The sequence below is a fragment of the Aethalodelphis obliquidens genome, unplaced genomic scaffold (genome assembly GCF_003676395.1).
Source record: "Aethalodelphis obliquidens isolate GAN/ISIS:26980383/991018 unplaced genomic scaffold, ASM367639v1 scaffold18, whole genome shotgun sequence".
NCBI lineage: Eukaryota > Metazoa > Chordata > Mammalia > Artiodactyla > Delphinidae > Aethalodelphis > Aethalodelphis obliquidens.
This window is the reverse complement of record NW_020837962.1, coordinates 6,600,482-6,620,466: the sequence shown is the minus strand read 5'-3', so window position 1 is coordinate 6,620,466 and position 19,985 is coordinate 6,600,482. Positions and strand designations below refer to the sequence as shown.

The window sequence follows — 19,985 nt, the reverse complement described above, 5'->3', positions numbered from 1 at the left end:
CCTGAATGGATGGATTTTTTTCCCCCTTGTTGGATTCTAGCTTATCCCAAGAATCAATTTAACTTTGTCCTCCTGTGTCCTCTCCTTTGGCTTCCACTGTCCTTTCGTAGCTGGGTGTCTGATGACCATAATCATGACTTATTTCTTCCTCTTATCTCCCTGCAGTCTAGTTCAGAATTAGGCACAGTGCGATGAGATAAATTGGAACCTGCCCGATTTCAGTCCTGTTGTAACTTCACCCTGTGAGTTTTTAACTCCATTTTCCATAACCAAGTTAGAACTAATGTTTACAATGTTACCTGATTCAAATATATAGTGCAGGGGGGCACCATGTATTTTTAATTTTTTTTTAATTAAATGAGGATATTATAGAATCTGTCCCAAAGGGGAAAGGGAGGAAGGTACCAAAATTATTAATCGCCTCATATATTGTGCCTTGTATGATGTATTTATACACTTTTTTCACTTAATCCTCACAGAGTCCCAGTGATAGAAGTATTAAAATACCCCACCTTACAGATAAGGTGAAATTCAGAGTGATTAAGCACCCTGCCCGAGGACACTCAGCTGGTCCGGGCAGATCAAGAGCTTTTCTTCAGACTCCAAGGCCGAAGTCATTACGGTGGCACCATTCTGTATTTTAGTGGTAAGAGAAATCATTCCAGTTTATGAAAATAAACCCCTCTGCTAGGCCTGAGATGCCTTGTTCAATATTAAGTTTACCTTCAGTGAGTTTAAACCAGGGTTTCCCACCCTTGGCACTATTGACTTTTGGGGGCTGGATAACTCTTTGTTGCGTGGGGCTGTTCGGTGCATTGTAGGCCTGCAGCACCTCAGGCCTCCACCCACCACACGCCAGTAACATGTCCATCCCAAGTGGTGACAACAAAAATGTCTCCAGACATTGACGATGGACGTGCAAAATCACCCCTAGTTGATAACCACTGGTTTAAGAAGAAAAAAAAAAAATGCTTTCTGTAAAATTGGGCATGAACTTAAAAAAAAAAAAAATAACTGACTACATCAGAATGTTTATATATAGTTACATTCATTGTTCTATAGAATATTAACAATACTTAGTCTACTTTAGCTAATTCAAGGAGAATTCTAATTTTGATCAAAATTGTCTGGTGTTCAGGATTATTCCTAATCACCCAAGACAGAAATGAAGACAAGACAGCATAGGCATTAAAGGCAGGTTTGAACTTTAGCCCAGACGCTCTGGTGTGATTTGACCTTGAACGAATCACATCAACTCTCTAAGCCTGAGCTTCCTCATCTAAAATAGAAATAATGGTGCCTGTCATTGACTGTGGTGTTGTGCAAATTCAAAAGGATCATGTGGGGAAAGTGATTCACTTAGTGAGCGCTCAGTAACTGGGTTATCTTTCCCACCCTCCTTGGACTGCACAGTTGTTTCTTAACTGCCACTTGGTAGCAGCGTACTTATACTCAATGAACACTTACCAAACGGGATAACCTAACTGCTGACGGCCACAGCATGGCATCCGGTAACCCTCAGTGGGTTGACCAATTTGCTAAGAGTTTCAAGCTTGTCTGTCAGTCGGTTTGATGGTACGTTATGGAGTCAGTTTGGTTTTAAAAGGATGAATCCCAATGTAGAAATATAAGACCATCCAAATGAGAACAAGCAAAGACTATTTATCCAGAGCTTGCTCTAGCAAAGGAGTCAGCCACCATCATTTATGTTTGGCAGAGGCTCCAAGGCAGGCAAGGGAGTGGGAAAGCTTTACAGTGGGAAAAAGAAAAAAAAAGAAGGTTTTGGGTATGGACGCTGTTGGCATGGGGAAGCTGGAAGCAGGCTAACTAGAAGTGGGGCATCCTATGTGATCGCTTAGGGGCAAATATTTGGCTCTCTCCAGTTTGTGCTAATTAGGAAGTGGGGACAAAAATTAGGGAAGCTGTCGGTTATTGGCTACGTACTGGCCATTTGGGGCCAATTGCTGCAGTAACTGGCTTCCTAGGCTGGTGGCTGCAGGTTGTGGGTGAGTTCTGTTTTTACATATGGCCTGGCCATTGTCTCTTTTTATACTCGATGTCTCATCCAAGAGATGTCTGCAGGCCTTGCAATTAGTTCTGTTCTTTTCCTTGTAAATTTCCCAAGCCCCGTGGGGTTACTTTCTATTGGAAGGAAGTTTGATATTCTGGACAAAAACCCTGGCTGAGAATCAGAAGACTCTGGTTAGTATTTGGAAATCTTCCATTGATTTGTGGGGTGACTTTGGACAAGTTTCTTTACCTGGATGGGTTTCAGTTGTAATTTGGGGGTCCCATCTGTAAATCGGGGTATGTAGTCTGCTTCAGTTATCTCAAAGGGCCAATATTAGCAGACATTGCATACTCCAACTGGGGAAGGTTTAACAAATGGATAGTTACAAAAGAAGGGGCAGGATTTATGGAAACCAGTAAAGCACAGTCCAGTAGCTTGGGGATAGTTACAGAAGGAGATGTTACTAACCTTAAGCCCACAGTTGCAAGTGAGGGAGCATATGAAAGGATTGCCTGATAGGAGCTGTGCCTTCAGTAGGGGGACGGGTCCAACCTAACGTGTCCCGGCAGGAAGAGAATTGGGGAATACATACCCAGAGCTTACTCTCCTCCAAACCTCAGCTCTCCTGCCATTTCCTCCCATCAGGCAAACCCAGTTAGAAACTAGAGAGCAAGAGAGCCAGTTCATATAATCCCTAGAGGTCAGCCTCCCAGGTCCCAGAGTAGAATGGAGAGAAGAAATGCAAACACAGAGAGGGGGTATGGAATATAGCCATTCACCAGCTCAGGGGCCCATCCTGTATTAAAATTATTTGAAACACTTTGTTCGGAAAGATGCAGCTTCCAAAGTGCTCTCACTATCACTTTCTCATTCTTAAAACAGTATATCAGGAGACAATAAACATTATGCCCCATTTTACAGATAACAAAACTGAGGTCAGAGCCGTTAAACGCACTGCCCAGTGTTACAGGGAGGCAGTAGCAGAATCTGCATTCGGTGCATTTTTAACTCTTTGTACACCAGTGACCTCAACCAAGCAAAAGATCCATCCGGGTTTCCTACACAAGAACTCTCCCCAGGAGAGGCCATGTGACGCAGGAGACTGAAAATACAGGGACTTGACGTGGATTCACCAACTTGCGCAATGACATGAGCAAGATCATTTAACTTCTTAAGACTTTTGAGTTTCCCCGATATTCAATGAGCTTATAATCATGGGTACTTAAGGTCAGAAAGCTGTCATGAGGCCCAAACACAGGAAAGCGAGACATTACCTGGTTTTAGATGGTCGGAGAGTCTCTCTTACTCAGAGCAAACCTTCATTAGATGCTATGACACAGCCACCTCCTCCTACCGTGTGGATGAATTTTGGGGTCTGCTGCATCCCTTGCTAATATTTCGTGTATAAGTGTGACCTCCCCACACAGAAGTGGTTCTCCCTTGTGTCGAGATCTGCACAAAGGGATGTGACACTTCAGAAATTAAACCACTCTCAGAAGGCAAATCCTAGTTAGAGTGGTGGAGGTAATTCTCTAGCCTTCCCCTGGGATTGCTATTCTTCTAGATGTCCAGATAACCAGAATTTGAGCTCTTGGTGGTGGGGGGTAACTGCAGCTAAGCCTCAGTCCCCTCACCTGTGAAACGAATATATAGCACTTAACTGATACTGTCAAGAAAGTTAAATGAGATAGAGTACAAAGTTGTCAACTAAGTGTGTAGTAAGCACTCAGTAAATAACTAAACCATCATTATCAACACCATCATTATCCCATCATCCCCATCATCATCATCATCATCATCATAATCATCATTTCTCTCACATCTAGGAGCTGGGTCATCCAGGAGCTAAGATTTTTAAAAAGCAACCATAGTTTAAACCATAGCTGGAAAGCCAGATTTGCAGGAGTCATTATTATTATTAATTTCTGTCTTGGCATTGCTGAGTCTTAGTAAGACTTCACTGGACATTCTGACCTGGCCCCAGGCATACTAGGAGTCATAAAAGAAAAATGTCCTTTCTTCACTGCAGAGTCACTATTAAAAGAGGATAATTGAGTCACTACTGCCTTTCCCAAACCCAACACTGATAGTAGCAGGAGTAAGCACAAAACTGAACATTTATTGTTGACATTGTAATAAGCACTTTGCGTACATGCTTTCATTCAACCATCACAATAAGCCAGTGAGGGAGGTATGATTGCTATTCCCATTTTACAGATTAGGAAAGTGAGGCTTAGGGAGGTTGAAGAACTCACTCGAGATCATAACATCCAGGCAAGGATGATGCCTGGCACTCAGAAATACTGACGGAGCAGGGCAGAAAATTGAACCCAGGTGTTTCAACTCCAGCATCCAAGCTCATAATCATTTTGCTATACTGCCCCCTGCTTAGTGAGAAGTCCCCCAAGGGAGATGTTCTATTGTCATCCTGTGAGCGTCTAGGTATTATTTTTATTAAAGCAACTATTTCTTTACGGCTCCAGAAGTCTTCTCTCGTGGTGCCCCTGGCCCTGTGTCTTCATCACCTTTGGACACTGATGGTCATCGCCTCCTCCAGGACAAATCCTTCAAGTTTACCCAGGATGTATTGACAATACAGTCCAGGCACTCTCTGAGTTTTATTGTCTCGCCTCCTTCCTCCTCACCTCCCACACTGCACAATCTAAAACAAGCTCATCTTTCTCAAGAGCACTATCAGAGACGCTGTCAATCAACAAGAAACACAATAGATTCTGAAAGATGGTAGAAAAGACTTCCGATGATGCTTACAGTCAAGGACCGCATCATCCGGGGTCGAAGGGGGAAACGCACCTGTGCGGTCTCTCTGCTTCCTCTCCTTTGGAATTCCTTTCTATTTCTAAGCTGGCCAACTAACATCTGCATGGTACCAGGTAAATAAAACTCTGAGGAGAGCAGAGCTACCCAATTAAGGGCTCCAGGTGAAAAGAAGGTGATAAAACGCTTCATTTCAGTAGGAATGTCTTTACAGAAACGCCAGAATTTGTTCACCGGTTGCAGGTAAATGAGATGTGCGGGCACCATAATTACATCACCTGGCCGTCTTGCTGCAGCACAGAAGCTGGGTCTCTGGTCTGTGGAAACCTTGAGGAAGGGGCCCCCTTTAGTCCCCAAAACCAAGAGGGTATGATCTCAACAGGGTGAACTTAGCTCAGCCTCTGAGCTTGCAAACCGTTCATTATAATCCCCAAACTGTCACATCGCTCCCCTAATGAGGGTGTACATCTTTGGCAGCCTCGGGACAGTAGTAACTTATTTCATGACAAATTCTGGGAGTTTTATGTGCCTGCTCCATAAAAAAAGAAATGCACCGTTTCCATGGCGATGGAATGCGGGGTCTTTCGGGCAGCCCCGTTGTGACAGCGAAAGCCCCCGCATTCTTCTGGGAACTGTTCTTTTCGTTTTTCCTGGAAGCTCTTAAATTGTCCCCCAAGCAGTCCCGTCTGCCCCCATTTCGGAGAGGACCAAATGGCACAATCCCAGGTTTGCCAACCTGATGATTCAGCTTAGAAATCCTCAAAAGCACTCAGAGCATCCATTACAGACCCTGGCAAATCTGAAGATGAGGCTTATCTCTCCTCTTGGATTAGAATAGAGACAAAGCGTTGCAGGGAATAGCACTTTTAAATGGCTGGCGATATCTGATCATGTTAATCTATGGTTTATGGAGCTGTGACGGAAATGGGCTGGGAGCCAGAAAAGCCCAGTTCTTGCGCCAGTTCTGCCACCAACTCTAGGCAAACAGTAAACGCTCCAGAGCCTTTGCTTTGGTCCTCACACTGACTTGGGTTTGACAGGACCCGCTCACCTCACTGGGTTATTGAAATGATTAGATGGGACAATACATGTAAAGAATGGTACCAGGCACTTTATAAGCAACCCATAAATGTTAGCTAGTATTTTCCCATCACCTTGACAGTCAGGTCCAACACGGCCATCCTCCTTCCAACCATCGTTCAGCACTAGTAACTTTCCACTTGATCAATGGGTTTGCATGTAGATAGAGATAAATGCTGGCCCAGCCATGAGCAGGTACAGGGTGGATCTGAAGGCTGTCTGTAACCCGAGAGGCACATGGCTTTATTTACTTCACTCCATTAATCTATGTGCTATGGCAGCCCCAGCCCAATCCTGGGCTACCGATGAATGTAACAGGGACCTGATTATGTTCTATATGGCAGCCCAAGCAGTAATACTCCCGTCATTTCCTGGATGTGAAAAGTGCACCGAAATGTGAAACTGTCCACTGAGCACGCACTCAGACTGGAACTAGTGCACCAGACTCGAGGGGAAGAGACCTTCATCGAGTCCAATTCAGACTATGGGGTGAGAGCTGTTTAAATCCCCTCTGCCCTTGTTTGCCCATCGATAAAATGGGACGGTTGTTCCTTGCCTTATATTTACTGCCTACCCTCCCTGCCTTAAGTCCAGACTCTGACCATCTTACCTGGAGCATTTTGACAATTATGGGGTCCCTTCCTCCTTCCTACCCACCCTTCCATCCTAGACAGTCCTCCAGAATGTTCTAACGTGCAAATCTGGTTGTGTTGCTCCCCAGCTAAAACTCTCCCAATGTTTTTCCCCCATGAAATTCTGGAAAAGACTCCAGAGGCCTTACCCCCCAGCATCTGGCCCTGACCATCTCTCAACCTCACCTCTCCCTCTCCATCCTCCTCTCCCATGGCTTATCCTGCTGCAGCATCCTTGCAGCTCCCTGGGTTCCCCTTCACCCTGGACACTTAACCGTGTGCTCCTCACTGCATCTGCACATTAGAAGCACCTAGGAAGCTTCTAGAGGTCGCAGAGCCCAACCCCACTTCCTGGAGAGCCTGATGGCATTGGTCTGGGAATCCCAGGTGAAGGTAATTAACAGCCAGGGTTGATGATTGACCCACCACCAGATTGTGATTGCCCTTAAATATGTTGGCGACCTAGACCAATGGGTCTTTGTTTACTGTTTGCTGTGTTGTTTGACTTTGGGTGCAGAAGTTTGAGTTATTCTGACTCAGTTCACGACAAGAAGCCATCACTGTGCTCGGGCAGATCTCTCTTTTGCTTTCTCCATTTATTCCCTTTATTCCCAGTCCCATTAGACTGGGAAAGGGAGTTACTGAACACCCTCCACCAAGATTCCATAGACTTCACATTCAGAATTCTGCCTGGGACGGTGAGTCTAGTATAAGATGAGGTGTGTGATTCTCAGTATAAGCTCGGACAAATGAATGAAGCAACTACAAGTCCCTTCAGAGCTTCCTTCGCCTCAAAAGAAACAACTTTATCACACAAGAATTCATAATTCAGCCTCCGATTCTGTGTGCACCCCAGGACCGCTCCGGAGCATGCCCCACCTTCTGCGAGCTGAGGCCGCCTGCCTAGTGCCTTAAGGGCCGCCAGTGGAAGCCTGGCTGTCTAGTCAGTGTTGTTATTACATCTGGATCAATTCTTAATCTTTCAGTTTAGCTTTGAGCTGCTTGGTGACCTCTGACAGATCAGGTATAAATCATTCCACCCTGCCCAGGTAAGAGGCATCACGCCAGCTGTGGCCCTGTGATAGCTGAGATTTTCTTGGAGGCCAGACCTCTTCTAAAGGCGGCGCGTGGTTCTCAGCCATGACCAGTTCAAAGGCAGCAGATTCCTTGGCTTTAGTGAAAGGTGAAATCAGCAACAGCGTGTCAACTCTGTCTTTGCTCTAGGTAGAAAGAGCCCATGCATTGCATCCATTGACAAAGTATCTGAGTGCTGGGAGTCACTTTCTGGGATGCCATGAGGCTAATCTACATTATTGATCTAGTTCAGAATTTGTACTTTTAGAATTCAGAGAAGCAGGCAGTGAAAAGTGAAAAGAGGATGAAGCGACGCGGAGGAGACAGTAGCGACTTGAGAGCGCGGCCACCACTGCCGCCAGCATGAGCCTCCCCAACAAGCCCAAGGGTGAGATGACCCCGGCGGAGCCGTAGAAGCGGGAGGAGGAGAAGTTTAACACATGGCCACTCTCCGTGCTCACCCAGTGGGTCAAGAACAACACCCAAATGCTCAACTGCCGCAACAAGAAGCTCCTGGGCCACGGGAAGGCCTTCGACAGGCACTGCAACATGGTGCTGGAGAATGTGAAAGAGTTGTGGACCGAAGTCCCCAAGAATGGTAAGGGCAAGAAGAAGTCCAAGCCAGTCAACGAGGACCACTACGTCTCAAAGATGTGCCTGCGTGGGGACTCGGTCATCGTGGTCCTGCGGAACCCACTCATCGCATGCAAGTAGGAGCCTCCTGCCGGCCGTCAGAACTTGCCCCCTCATTCTGCGAAGACCTGCCCTTTGTGCTGGGAATAATAAAGTCATGCGTTTTTTCTAAAAAAAAAAAAAAAAGAAAGAAAAAGAAATATTTAGTGATCGCCTCCTATGGGTTAAGAGTGGAATCAACACCATCACATAATAAACCATTTAATCTCTCCAGCCATCCCATGAATTGATTATTATTGTCACCATTATCTTACACGGAGCAATTTTATTTTTTTTAACTTTTTATTTTATATTGGTGTATGGCTGGTTAACAATGTTGTGAGAGTTTCAGGTGCACAGTAAAGCAACTCCGTTATACATGTATCCATTTTCCCCCAAACTCCCGTCTACAGGGAGGAATTTTAGTTCTGAGAGTTAAAGGGCCTTCCTGAGGTCATAGGGCTAGTAAAGGCTAAAATCCTAATCTATCAGACTTTTACTCCTAGGCTCTTTCACATCTCAAAATCTCAATAAGTCTTTATTTTCTGCCTCACCCTTCCCAGGAGTTCCTCTCTCCAAATCCACGTGGAAGAATAGAAAAGTCTTTGTAGCTGAAGAGACGCAAGTTCAAGTATGGACTGGGCTGATACATAGGTGCAACCCACTTCACTTCACTTCATCAGTTTTCTCATTTGCAAAATGGGGTTGTTGTGAGGATAGACTGAGTTAAGAGAAGTGAGTGCAGCTTGAGAATTGTGTCTTCTAGAAAATTTCTTTGTTGAGTTACACACATTTTCAAGAAGGTTCTTAAAGATGACACAACTTTAAGACCAAAAAGGATGCGTATTTAGTGGTGAAATTTTAGAGACCAGGGCAGTTCCTTAAGTAGGTCATAAGAAAGCACCTTAAATTACATCTCATGGGTAACCTCACATAATACACGGGCAGACATGTGCTAAGGTTGGCAGGGTCCTAATCACTGAAGAGAAAAGATTCATACTTTGTCTTGTAGGTGATCTAGTATCCCTGGAAAGAAAGCAATTGAAATCTCAGCATTCTATCTGCCAGGACTTGTTACCAATGGAAAAGATAGTCTGATTTCTGATTTGTTTATTTTGAAAGCTATTTGATCATTCTGGCTTCCAGGCAAAGAGAAAGCTCTTTTTGGCCAACTAGGGCTAAAAGAACCTGATGAATGGTAAATCTGTCTGCCTGCAAAGTCCCATCAGATCCACAGTTCACATTAAGCAAGATGGAGAGAAGTCAACAGAGCTTTATTTTTCTGATGAGAAACCATGACCCAACCTTCATTTTCTCTTCTGTTCATAGACCCTTTCTTTTCTCTTGTACCACTTTCTCTTGATTTGTCATGTTTGAGTCAATCAGTCAATCAGCAAACCAGTCAGCCTGCAGGGAAGTGGTGCTGTATACTAATAGCAGGAACGGTGGTATTAACAGCGGTGATGGTGGCAGAAATCGTAGTAGTAGTAGCAAAATAATAACTTCACTTGAGTGCTTACTGTGTGCCAGGCACCATGCTAATCCTCTAACATTTCAATCTATTTTATTATCCCAGAGGAGCTCATTACTTTTTGCACTGTCACACAGCTGGATAGTGGTGGAGTTGGGTTTGAAGCCAGGTCTGAGTCTAGACCCCTTACTCTTGCCCACCCACTGTGCCTTGCAGTCTAAGATGAGTGGATTTGAAGTCAGACTAATGCAAGATCAAATTCTACCATTTCCCAGCAGTGTGACCCCTCTGAGTGTCCTCATCTGCAAAATGGCATTAATAAAACCTACTTTCGCAGGTTGCCGTTAGCATCAGAGTGTACATATATTGCGTACCTAGTACCAAGCACTTACCTTATGTGAGGGCCTGCCCCTCCTGGTAGGCTTAATGGGTAAGGGAATAGATTCTGAGGTCAGTATTTGAGGTTCAAATGCCGGAACCACCACGTCTAGGTGCTTAGTGTCTCTGTGCCTCTATTTTCTCGTCTGAAAATGGAGCCATTGTGTAAGTGGGATTACGGGGGGCACGCAACGCAATAACATCTGTAAAGCATTTACCAGAGTGTCTGATGAATAAGAAGAGCTCAAGCAACATGGACTGTTATCAGTATTATCATTTGATCCTCCACATCCTGAAGAGCACCTGGCTTGATGTATTTGGATGAATGCATTGGAATGAACGCTAGGCTCAGCAAGGGTAGCCCATAACGCACTCCTTTCCAATTCAGGATTAGTGTATGCATTCTGCCCATCTCACTGGATGCCTCCCTGGTGTTACATTCACCTGGTTACTCTGTTCCTCACCTCCCTAGGAAGGTGTCTCTGTGTAGTGCCCCCATGAAGAGGACGCTGTTGTGATGGATGGTTCTGTTGGAACTGCAGGGCATTGACAAACGCCAGCTTCATACATCACAGAGCCATCAGGACTGGCACTTAGATAATGTATTATGTGAATACATCATCAGAACGCTGTCACCCTGGTGATGGATTCGGCAACAGATGGGGCTGTCATAAGAAGGAAGGAGAAGAGAGTGTAGGAGGAAGGGAAAACCTCTAGTTGATGAAGAGGAGGTCTTAACAGTGAGCTACAAAGTGCCCCAAGCTGTCTGGCTGATAAATGCTAAGAGGGTCCTGGGGACGGGAAAGGTGGCAGGGTACCACCGTGGATGGGTGATTAGCCTGAACACCTGGGGCCTTGGGGTCTAGTCGTGACTCATCTCACGACTCCTACTAAGCCCTCGTGACCTTCTCTCATCCACAAAGCGAGTATGCTATGGAGTACTGCTGAAAAGTGAGGTACAGTACTAAAGGGCTTTACATCAACAGTCTTATTTAATCCACAGAATTACCACATGCTATAGGCATTACTAAAATTATCCTCAATATTCATATAGGAAGCTGAAGCTTAAAGAGTTTAAATAACCTACCCAAGAACAAGTATAGGGAACAGATTCAAACACCAGCTGTCAGACTTCCAAGCCTATAGGATAAACCACTATGTTATTATGACCCAGCCCTTATGTAAATTAAGGGACTCTACAAAGGCTTGATCTCATTATGACCAGTATACAAGTCCACCCTGAGTACTAACTATTGAACTACAAAGTCCATTGTCCGTGCCTCAGCTTTCATGTCTGGCATTGAATAGCAGTGGCCATGAGGGCAGGACATATAGTATTTGAGGGAAATATGTTTACGGTGTTCAAACGCCTCACCTCCCCTGGGACTTACACAGCCAACCACTTTGAGCCTACATGGAACAAGGTCTTGTTTGTCCAGCTGCAACAGTTACCAGACAATAAATAAATTAGAGCAGCCCTCATGGTGTAGCTACTTACACATGAAGGGTAGGAGTGGCAGAAGGCTGTGTGACCTTCAGGAAAACCATGGAACTTGGAGTCAGAACACTTGGCTTATTGACTCACTAACCTCCTAACTGTAGGCAAAACATTTTTGTTTCTCATCAGTCTCCTAACCTTTAAAAAGGAAATCTCTAAGCTGAACTGTCACTGAGGTTTCCTCCAATTCTGCATCCTATGATTCTCTGAGCGTTAAGCTCTGCACTCACCTCGTGTGCAAACTTCCAGACTAGAGCAAAGGCTACCAAAACACTAGTGGAACGAAGTGCCTAACCCGTCCAGTGGCAGCTACTAGCATATGCACAAAGTGAAAGTGCTAACTCCACAGATTTGGATATTCACCCTGTAATGGTGAGGTTTAATTTCAGCAGAGAGGTTCCATATCACATAATGGTGTACCATTGCACTATGTTTTACTTCCCTTAGCAAATAAAGTATACAGGAAAAAAAATGAAAGGAACATACATTGTTTTATTGTCTTGTGAAATTGCTGGGTTTCAAGCCAATAGAATGCCTTGATGCTCAAGTTCTCCAGGGTGATACAAAGTGCAGTGCATCTCTGTTTGGGAAGCTAAATTTAATAAACAGAGTAATCCCCTGGCAGGCCCTGGGATTTTTCTAATATCCTGATGGTGTCAAGGGAGAAGGGCTTGAGATGTGAAAAATAGCATAAGACCTTACAACCAAGACTTACTAGAAAGAGTCGCCCTTTAATTGAGGCATCTGCTTTTTGCATGTTGTGGTGCTGAACTGGAAGTCACATTAATTGTGTGTGCGCTGTCCGTGAGCCTTGGGGTGGGTGCTGTGCACAAGTCGTCGTGCTGAACCAGAAGCCTCTAAACCCAGTGTTGCACTGACCAGTCTTAGGACACAGAGATCCCTGTCTTTTCTCAGCTATCAAGACGTCCTCATCCTATACCCCTTCAGGGTATTTTAAATACACACTGATAAAATTTCTGCTGAAACATCTTATCAGATTATAACAGCAACAGTAATGATCATCATCGTCATCTTGCATTGTATTGTATACAAAACTTATACTTTTTATTATATGTTAGTCCTATAATAATACCTCTGTAGAAAATGTCTCTGGAACTGTCTGTACTAAGTCAGGTTCCCTAGGAGCACAGCCTGAGTTGGAGGATGATTCTTATGCAAGTGATTTATTAATGCAGTACTCACAAGGGGGAGAGAGGTAGGGCAGGGAAAAAACCCAGACAAGGGTGGGGAGACCACATTCAGTGTGATCCCATGGGAAGCCTTGAAGCACAGTGGTACCACCGAGTTGGTTCCACCTTGAGACAAGGGACCATCCTTTTAGTACCACTATGTCAGTCAGCTGCTGGCTGTGGTCTTCCCAGAGGAAAGGATACCTCTGGGAAAAGAAAGGTGACTCCCTTCAGACCCCAAGCAATTCTCCGAAAGAGGGCAGCCACTGCCACTGCCAGGATCTGGGAGATGGGCATACCAGCACGGTAAAGAGAATCCTAACCTGACCCCAAAAGCATCTATGACACTGTAAGTGCTTCACCCAGATTCTGGGATTCCTTCTACCATTTTCTTATACCCTGTTCCAGTTACTGATGCAAAAAAAGTCGCCCCCAAACCTTAGTGGCTTAAGACAAGAACCATCATTTATTTTGCTCCTGATTCTGCAGCTCGGGCAGGGCACAGCATGGGAGGCTCATCCTGGCTCCATGCAGCGTCAGGCGGGTGCCTCAACCAGGAGATCCACTTCCAGGAAGTCTCACTCACATGGTTGGCAAACTAGGGCTGGCTGTCAGTAGGAGCTTCGCCAGGGCTGAGGGCTGGAGTTCTTGATTCCCCTCTACATGTCTTCACGTGGCCTGAGCTGCTTTAAAGCATTGTGGCTGGTTCTAAGGGCAAGTGTTCCGAGAGAGAGCTCTATAACTTCGTATGTCCCAGCCTCATAAGTCACATAGCATTGCTTCTGCTGTTGTCTATTCATCATGGCAGTCACTATTGCCTCAAGTTAATAGACTATCTGTAGCTCTTCAAGGGAAGTAGTAAAATCCTTGAAGAGTTTAAGGGATGGGAAATACTGCTGTGGCCACTTTTGGGAAATACGATTTTGGAACATAATCCCCTCACCAACTTCTGTGTACTTTCTTTTTTTTTTTTTAATATTTATTTTTGGCTGTGTTGGGTCTTCATTTCTGTGCGAGGGCTTTTTGTAGTTGCAGCAAGCAGGGGCCCCTCTTCATCGCGGTGTGCAGGCCTCTCACTATCGTGGCCTCTCTTGTTGTGGAGCACAGGCTCCAGACGCGCAGGCTCAGTAGTTGTGGCTCACGGGCCTAGTTGCTCCGCGGCATGTGGGATCCTCCCAGACCAGGGCTTGAACCCGTGTCCCCTGCATTGGCAGGCAGATTCTCAACCACTGCTCCACCAGGGAAGTCCTGTGTGCTTTCTTTTTTAGTGGCTGACACTTGTGACTCTTTTTGGAGAACTGCAAAGAGATCCAGGAGTGTCCAGGAATGTAGCCTTCCTAGGTCTGGGCAGGAGTATGAAAGCTCCTTGTTGCAATGAGAGGCAAACTCAGAGATGCGATATACATTCCAGAGCTTCTGTGCAGGATTAGGCCCAGGCTGCGGCTTCACTGAAGTCACACCCTTAGTTGGCGTCCTCCCCGCCTTACCCTGCTGCCCCCACTCCTTCTGCCAGGACCATTTCTGTATCATCTGCAGATAAATCCTCATCTCAGAATCTGCTTCTGAGGACCCTCACCTAAGACAGCCTCTCTCTTAGGAAGTCATAATACTTATTCACAAGGTCATTTATCTATTATTTAGACAAGTATCACTTTGTAATCTCCTGTTTCATCATCATTTATCTTGATGCTTGATTTCCCAAGCACTGGATGGTACTGTGTGTATCTTACTTATCTCCATTTCCTCCCAGTTCTGAAAAATCAGGTGGGAATGAATCCTGTTCAACACTTCCGCTGGTGCCAGCCACTCTTAACCCCTTTGTGGTCATTGTCTCGCCTAATTCTGAAAACAGCCCTTATGAAGAAGCTATTATTGGATCATCCTCATTTTATAAATGAGGACTGTGATGTTCAGAGACAGGGAAATTGTGCTACACCAACTCCAGGAGGAGCCATGGACAGGATATTCTCAGTGAAAGCGCTCCCAGGAATTCAGAGAGAGCGGTGCCCCCTAGAGTTGGGCGATATATTAGTTCTTCTCAGAGGGATCAAGAAGCTTCCCTGAGGTTACTCAGCTGGGGAGTAGCGGAGTGTGGATCTGACTATCTGCTTCGTTCCAGAGTCCTCACCTTTATACGAAGCCAGGATGCCTTCTGGCAGTTAAGATTGGCGAATCATTTTTATTCTCTTTCTTTTGCCCCAAGTCAATTTTTTAAGATGGTGTGATGAGGGAAATATTTTTAATAATAGTAAAATAAATTCTTGGTCCCGTGAAAATAGCCTGCTCTATTCTGTAGTCCAAGTCTATGGCAGGAGAAGCCACTGGGGGCGGGGAGGTGATTCCGCATAAGATCCAATGACCTAAGAAGAGGCTATCTTCCAATGAGAGTGGAGTGGAAAGTTACCAGGAAAGGGATCTGGCCCTGGTGAACCAAAGAAAATACAAATTGTCTGCCAAGTGAAGCCACGTTTTTCTTTTCTGATTTTCTAGCTGGCTGCCTCCCTCGCTGCTTTTTCTGCAACAAGCACCTCTACAACTGTGATGGTTACGGGGTGGGAGGGGGGCTGATATGCTCTAGCCTGATGCCTCATCTCAAGTGTCAGCCTCCCAATCTGAAAAACTGAGGTGTCAGTTCCAGAAGCTGCTGTCTTCAGAAGTTACATTGTTGGGGCATTGTGCTCTTGACAGAGAAAAGAACCCCATATGAATCTCCCAGTGTAACTGACGGGCCATTCCAAGTTATGAAGAACCTGGGTATCGGAGACAGACAGACCCAAGTTTGATTCCCGGTTCCAACAACCTACCCACCGTGTCCCTTTAACCTTGGAAGCCTCAGCTTCCTCTTCTGTAAGATTGGGATTTGTGATGTAAAGGTAAATGGGACAATGGGTACTAATCAATTGAGTATTTGGAGCATATCGAGCTATTGTTATTGTTTTTGCTAGTCATCGTTGTTATTAGTCATAAGGCCATTCTAGATTCAAAATCATCAGCTGCACTTCTACTTAAATGAAAAGTCCAAATTAATTTGATTTTCCCTTAAACCCTTTTGGCTATAATTTTTCTTATCCCTAATAACCTCTCATCTTACAACTCTCCTTCCCCCAATAAACACACACACACACACACATGCCAACTTGTGGGCGTCATTAAATGATATTATCCAAGCCAGTTGTTGGAGTCCACAATTTCTTCCAGGTAAGTATTACAGCAGCCAGTTAGTGACAGGGCTGCAGTTAAAACTGCAAGGAAACGATCACCTGAAAGGCAGCACATGATTATTTTTTTTGAAATGATTGCAGTGCCTTACATCTCTGTGGTACATTATCACTTATCATATTCCTTTGGCATTCATCATATCACATGACCCTCTCAACATCCTACGTGGTAGGTACAATTACTAGGCAAAATGACTTGCCCAAGGTCACACAGCCAGCCACAAAGCGGGAGAGCTCAGGCTCAGACCTAATTGCATCTGCTTCCAGACCTGGTGCCCTTTCCACTCTACCTTTTTGCCTGCTAGCATTGTCTGAGCATTTAACAGCAGACAGTCCTCCCATGGCTGGCTGATTCTAGGGCAGATCAGTAATAACCCAGCAGGTCCCATCAGGCATTGCTGAGTTTAAGATGTTGAAGCAGAAAGAGTTTGGGGGAGAGAAGCAAGTCCCCTCCCCACCGCCACTCCAGGAGCCTGACACACATCCCTGTGCTCAAAGATGTCACCATTAATGTCCTTTCCCCCAGAAGATTCAGGCAGGGGAGCTGGCTAAATCCATCATGGCCCTGAACATAATGTTGATGAATGATCTCATTAACCTGGCAGCGTGTCCCACGTCAACAGCAGCCCTGATCCTTTGCACGAAGCCTGGCTTAGCATCCTCATCTTCCTCCCCCATCCCTAATGATAGTCCCATCCCCACGGCTGAGTCCCCCAGCCCGACCATGCACTGGGCTATGGTGCCTCACATAATCACTGCCCTCCCTACACACAAGCCCAAGAGCTGGTTAATATCAACTTCAATCCTATAGAGACACTGAGAAACAGAGGAATTAGATGATTTTTCCAAGTTCCAAGGGACTTCAGTTCACATCTGGCTGACCCCAAAGCCCTGTTCTTATCTCAACCCAGTACCAACTTTTCTAGACTCTTTAGCAGTTTGCAAAGCCCTTTTTTTTTTTTTTTTTTTTTTTTTGCGGCACGCGGGCCTCTCACTGTTGTGGCCTCTCCCATTGCGGAGCACAGGCTCTGGACGCGCAGGCCCAGCAGCCATAGCTCACAGGCCCAGCCACTCTGCGGCATGTGGGATCCTCCCAGACCAGGGCACGAACCCGCGTCCCCTCCATTGGCAGGCAGACTCTCAACCACTGCGCCACCAGGGAAGCCCCCTGCAAAGCCCTTTTTATCCATTATGTCATTCAGTCACCCAACCAACCCCATGAGGCAGACTTTCTCACAACACGACTTGGTAAGAAACTTGACAAACTGGTTTAAAATGTGTATATAAGGATGAAACTTCAAAAATAGCTAAGGACATTTGGGAGGTTAATAAAGAGAGGGGAGAGAGGGTGACTCACCCAACCTGTTATTATGACATCTTCCAAAAACCATAGTAATATAAACAAGATGGTACTGACACAAAAACAAAGAGGCCACTGGGACAGAATATATAGTACATGACAGAGAGCTAGAGGAAGAGAGAGAGAGAGAGAAATTTGACATATGATAAAAGTAGAATCACAAATCTGTGGAGGAAAATAATGGATTACTTTATAAACATTTAGGCTATTTGGCAATTATTATACATATAATAAATTTATTTATAGAGAAGGGTGAATCACGACCACATACCATGCACAAAAACAAGCTCCAGATACATTCAAGGTATGCCTTTCCTATTTAAACAAAAGTAAAATGGAAATAGTTTTGTGACCTCAGGAGATAGGGTGATTTTTTAGGTGGAACCTCAAAAGCACAAATTTTGGGCGGGGGTATTACTGAATTTTTTAACTCCATGACAAATTTAAGACCTGTTTTCAAGGAAGGACATCAATGACAGCTGGCAACTGGGAGAAGATATTGTCAATATCAGAGAAGGAGAAAAGAAATTGACGAGAATCCGTATGCTAGGAGGCCACAACTCCCAGTATTTAGGGAAATAAAAGTGAAAGCAACAATGAGATGACATTTTATATCCTTCAGATGGGCAAAAATTCTCTCTGGGGAGGATATTCTGTATGGGGAAATGGCAACTCTCGCTGTATCACCAATGACAGTGTAAATTCCTACAGTTCCCCTACAGTATTAGAGTAACGAGGCTTTATTGCCTATGATCCGGCAAACCAACTCTTGTATACATATTCTGGAGAAATCCTTACAGAGGTCCATAAGGAAACACATAGGAGGACAATCAATTCAGCTTTGCTTGTGGTAGCGTGGTTGGAAGAAACCTAGATGTCCATCTCTAGGGAAACAGATAAATCTGGTATAAGGGATTGTGAAATACCATGAAGCATTCGGAAGTATGATGTAGATGTACACATGGGAACAAGGATGGATCTCAAATACAACACTGAGCCAATCAGAAAAGGAGAATTAAAACACAATGCCATGTATGCAAATTTTCAAAAACACCCACCCAAAGCAAAATCCAATGATGCACACATATCTAACTAAATATCGGAACATTAGAGTGGCAAGTCATACAATTAGACAATATAGAGAGTGCCTGTGAATTGGGAGAACAAGAGGAGGGTGGGGATGGTAAAGGGATAAATAATAAAGTAAAATCGGATCAGTGCAAAATCTGATTCTAACAGTATGTCATGGATTGAAAGGGATCAAGTTCATTGTGTGCACATGAAGTACAGGAATCAGGTGATAAAAAGAAGTGGAGGATGGCAGGGGAGACAAAGAAACAGGAAATAGTAGATCCTCACCACCCACCTAAACAAGAAAAGAGGGTAAAAACTGGAGGCCCAAGGGTTTCAATAAAGGAAGAACTGAGGCAAAGAAGGAGAACTATTTTCGGGGCAGTTTTAGAAGAGCGTCAGAGAGAATCATACCGGAGGCTTGGGAGTCTATCACTCAAGCTGTACATGACAGGAAAGAGAATGCAGTGAGTGTGGGCCAGGTCAGCACACAGGGACCTGCCAGTCTCTGGCTAGAAGTATCCCTAGCAAAGCCACTGAGAGAAAGACCAGTGTCCTGGGAAGAAGATTAAAGGAAGCCTCTGGGGCCATGGAGCCTTCTCCTTCAATTAAGTCAGGTGCATCCCTACCCTGAAGCTCAGTCACCTCAAGTTTCTCATGTAAGATGAACTTGGAACGCAAATGACCTTGGTTTGCCTCCCTACTCCATCAACTCCCGGTCTTGTAATCTTGGACCAATTCTTAGCCTCTCTGAGCAGAATGGAGATAATCACAGTTGCTACTCCCAAGAGCCATGATGCTTAATTGATATGATCCATGCAAACGTTAACATAGTGCTTGACATGTAGAAAATGTTTGTTCAGAAATGGAGGTTGGGGCGATGGGGTTGGGGGAAGGCTGCAATCTGCAAGTGTTATATTTTTATTATAATCACAGCCCAGTCGTTCGATGTTCCTGGAAACCCCCTGCATTAGGTAGGAGGGGTCCTGGATCCGAACCCCCAGCTTTCCCACCAATTTGCTGGGAGGTCTTGAACAATCCCCCTTAAACACATGGGCCTCAGCCTCCTCCGTGGCCAGTGGACTGGCTCATTCTCTCCTGCAGCCTTGCTGGGCAGCCCTCAGAGTCCTGGCCTGGCGGTCAGAAGGAAGACTACGGAGCAGCCATCCTTTCAGGGTCAAGAGCTTTACATTAATATTTCTGCCACTAAGTCGGGTGAAATCATGATAAAAATGCCATTTGCAGGGCTTCCCTGGTGGCGCAGTGGTTGAGAGTCCGCCTGCCGATGCACGGGACACGGGTTCGTGCCCCGGTCCAGGAAGATCCCACATGCCGCGGAGCGGTTAGGCCCGTGAGCCATGGCCGCTGAGCCTGCGCATCTGGAGCCTGTGCTCCGCAGCGGGAGAGGCCACGGCAGTGAGAGGCCTGCGTACCGCAAAAAAAAAAAAAAAATGCCATTTGCAGGTGAAGATCATTTCACACTTCAGACAACCCGAGGACACATAGGCATTGTTATTATTCATTATTTTTATTAGGATTATTCCATTTTACAGAA

The 19,985-nt window shown here is 45.2% G+C and overlaps 1 pseudogene; it reads left to right on the top strand.

Annotated features, from left to right (window-relative positions):
- Nucleotides 1-7,935: 7,935 nt before the first annotated feature.
- LOC113626553 (small nuclear ribonucleoprotein Sm D2 pseudogene) lies at nt 7,936-8,322 on the top strand (annotated as a pseudogene).
- Nucleotides 8,323-19,985: the final 11,663 nt, after the last annotated feature.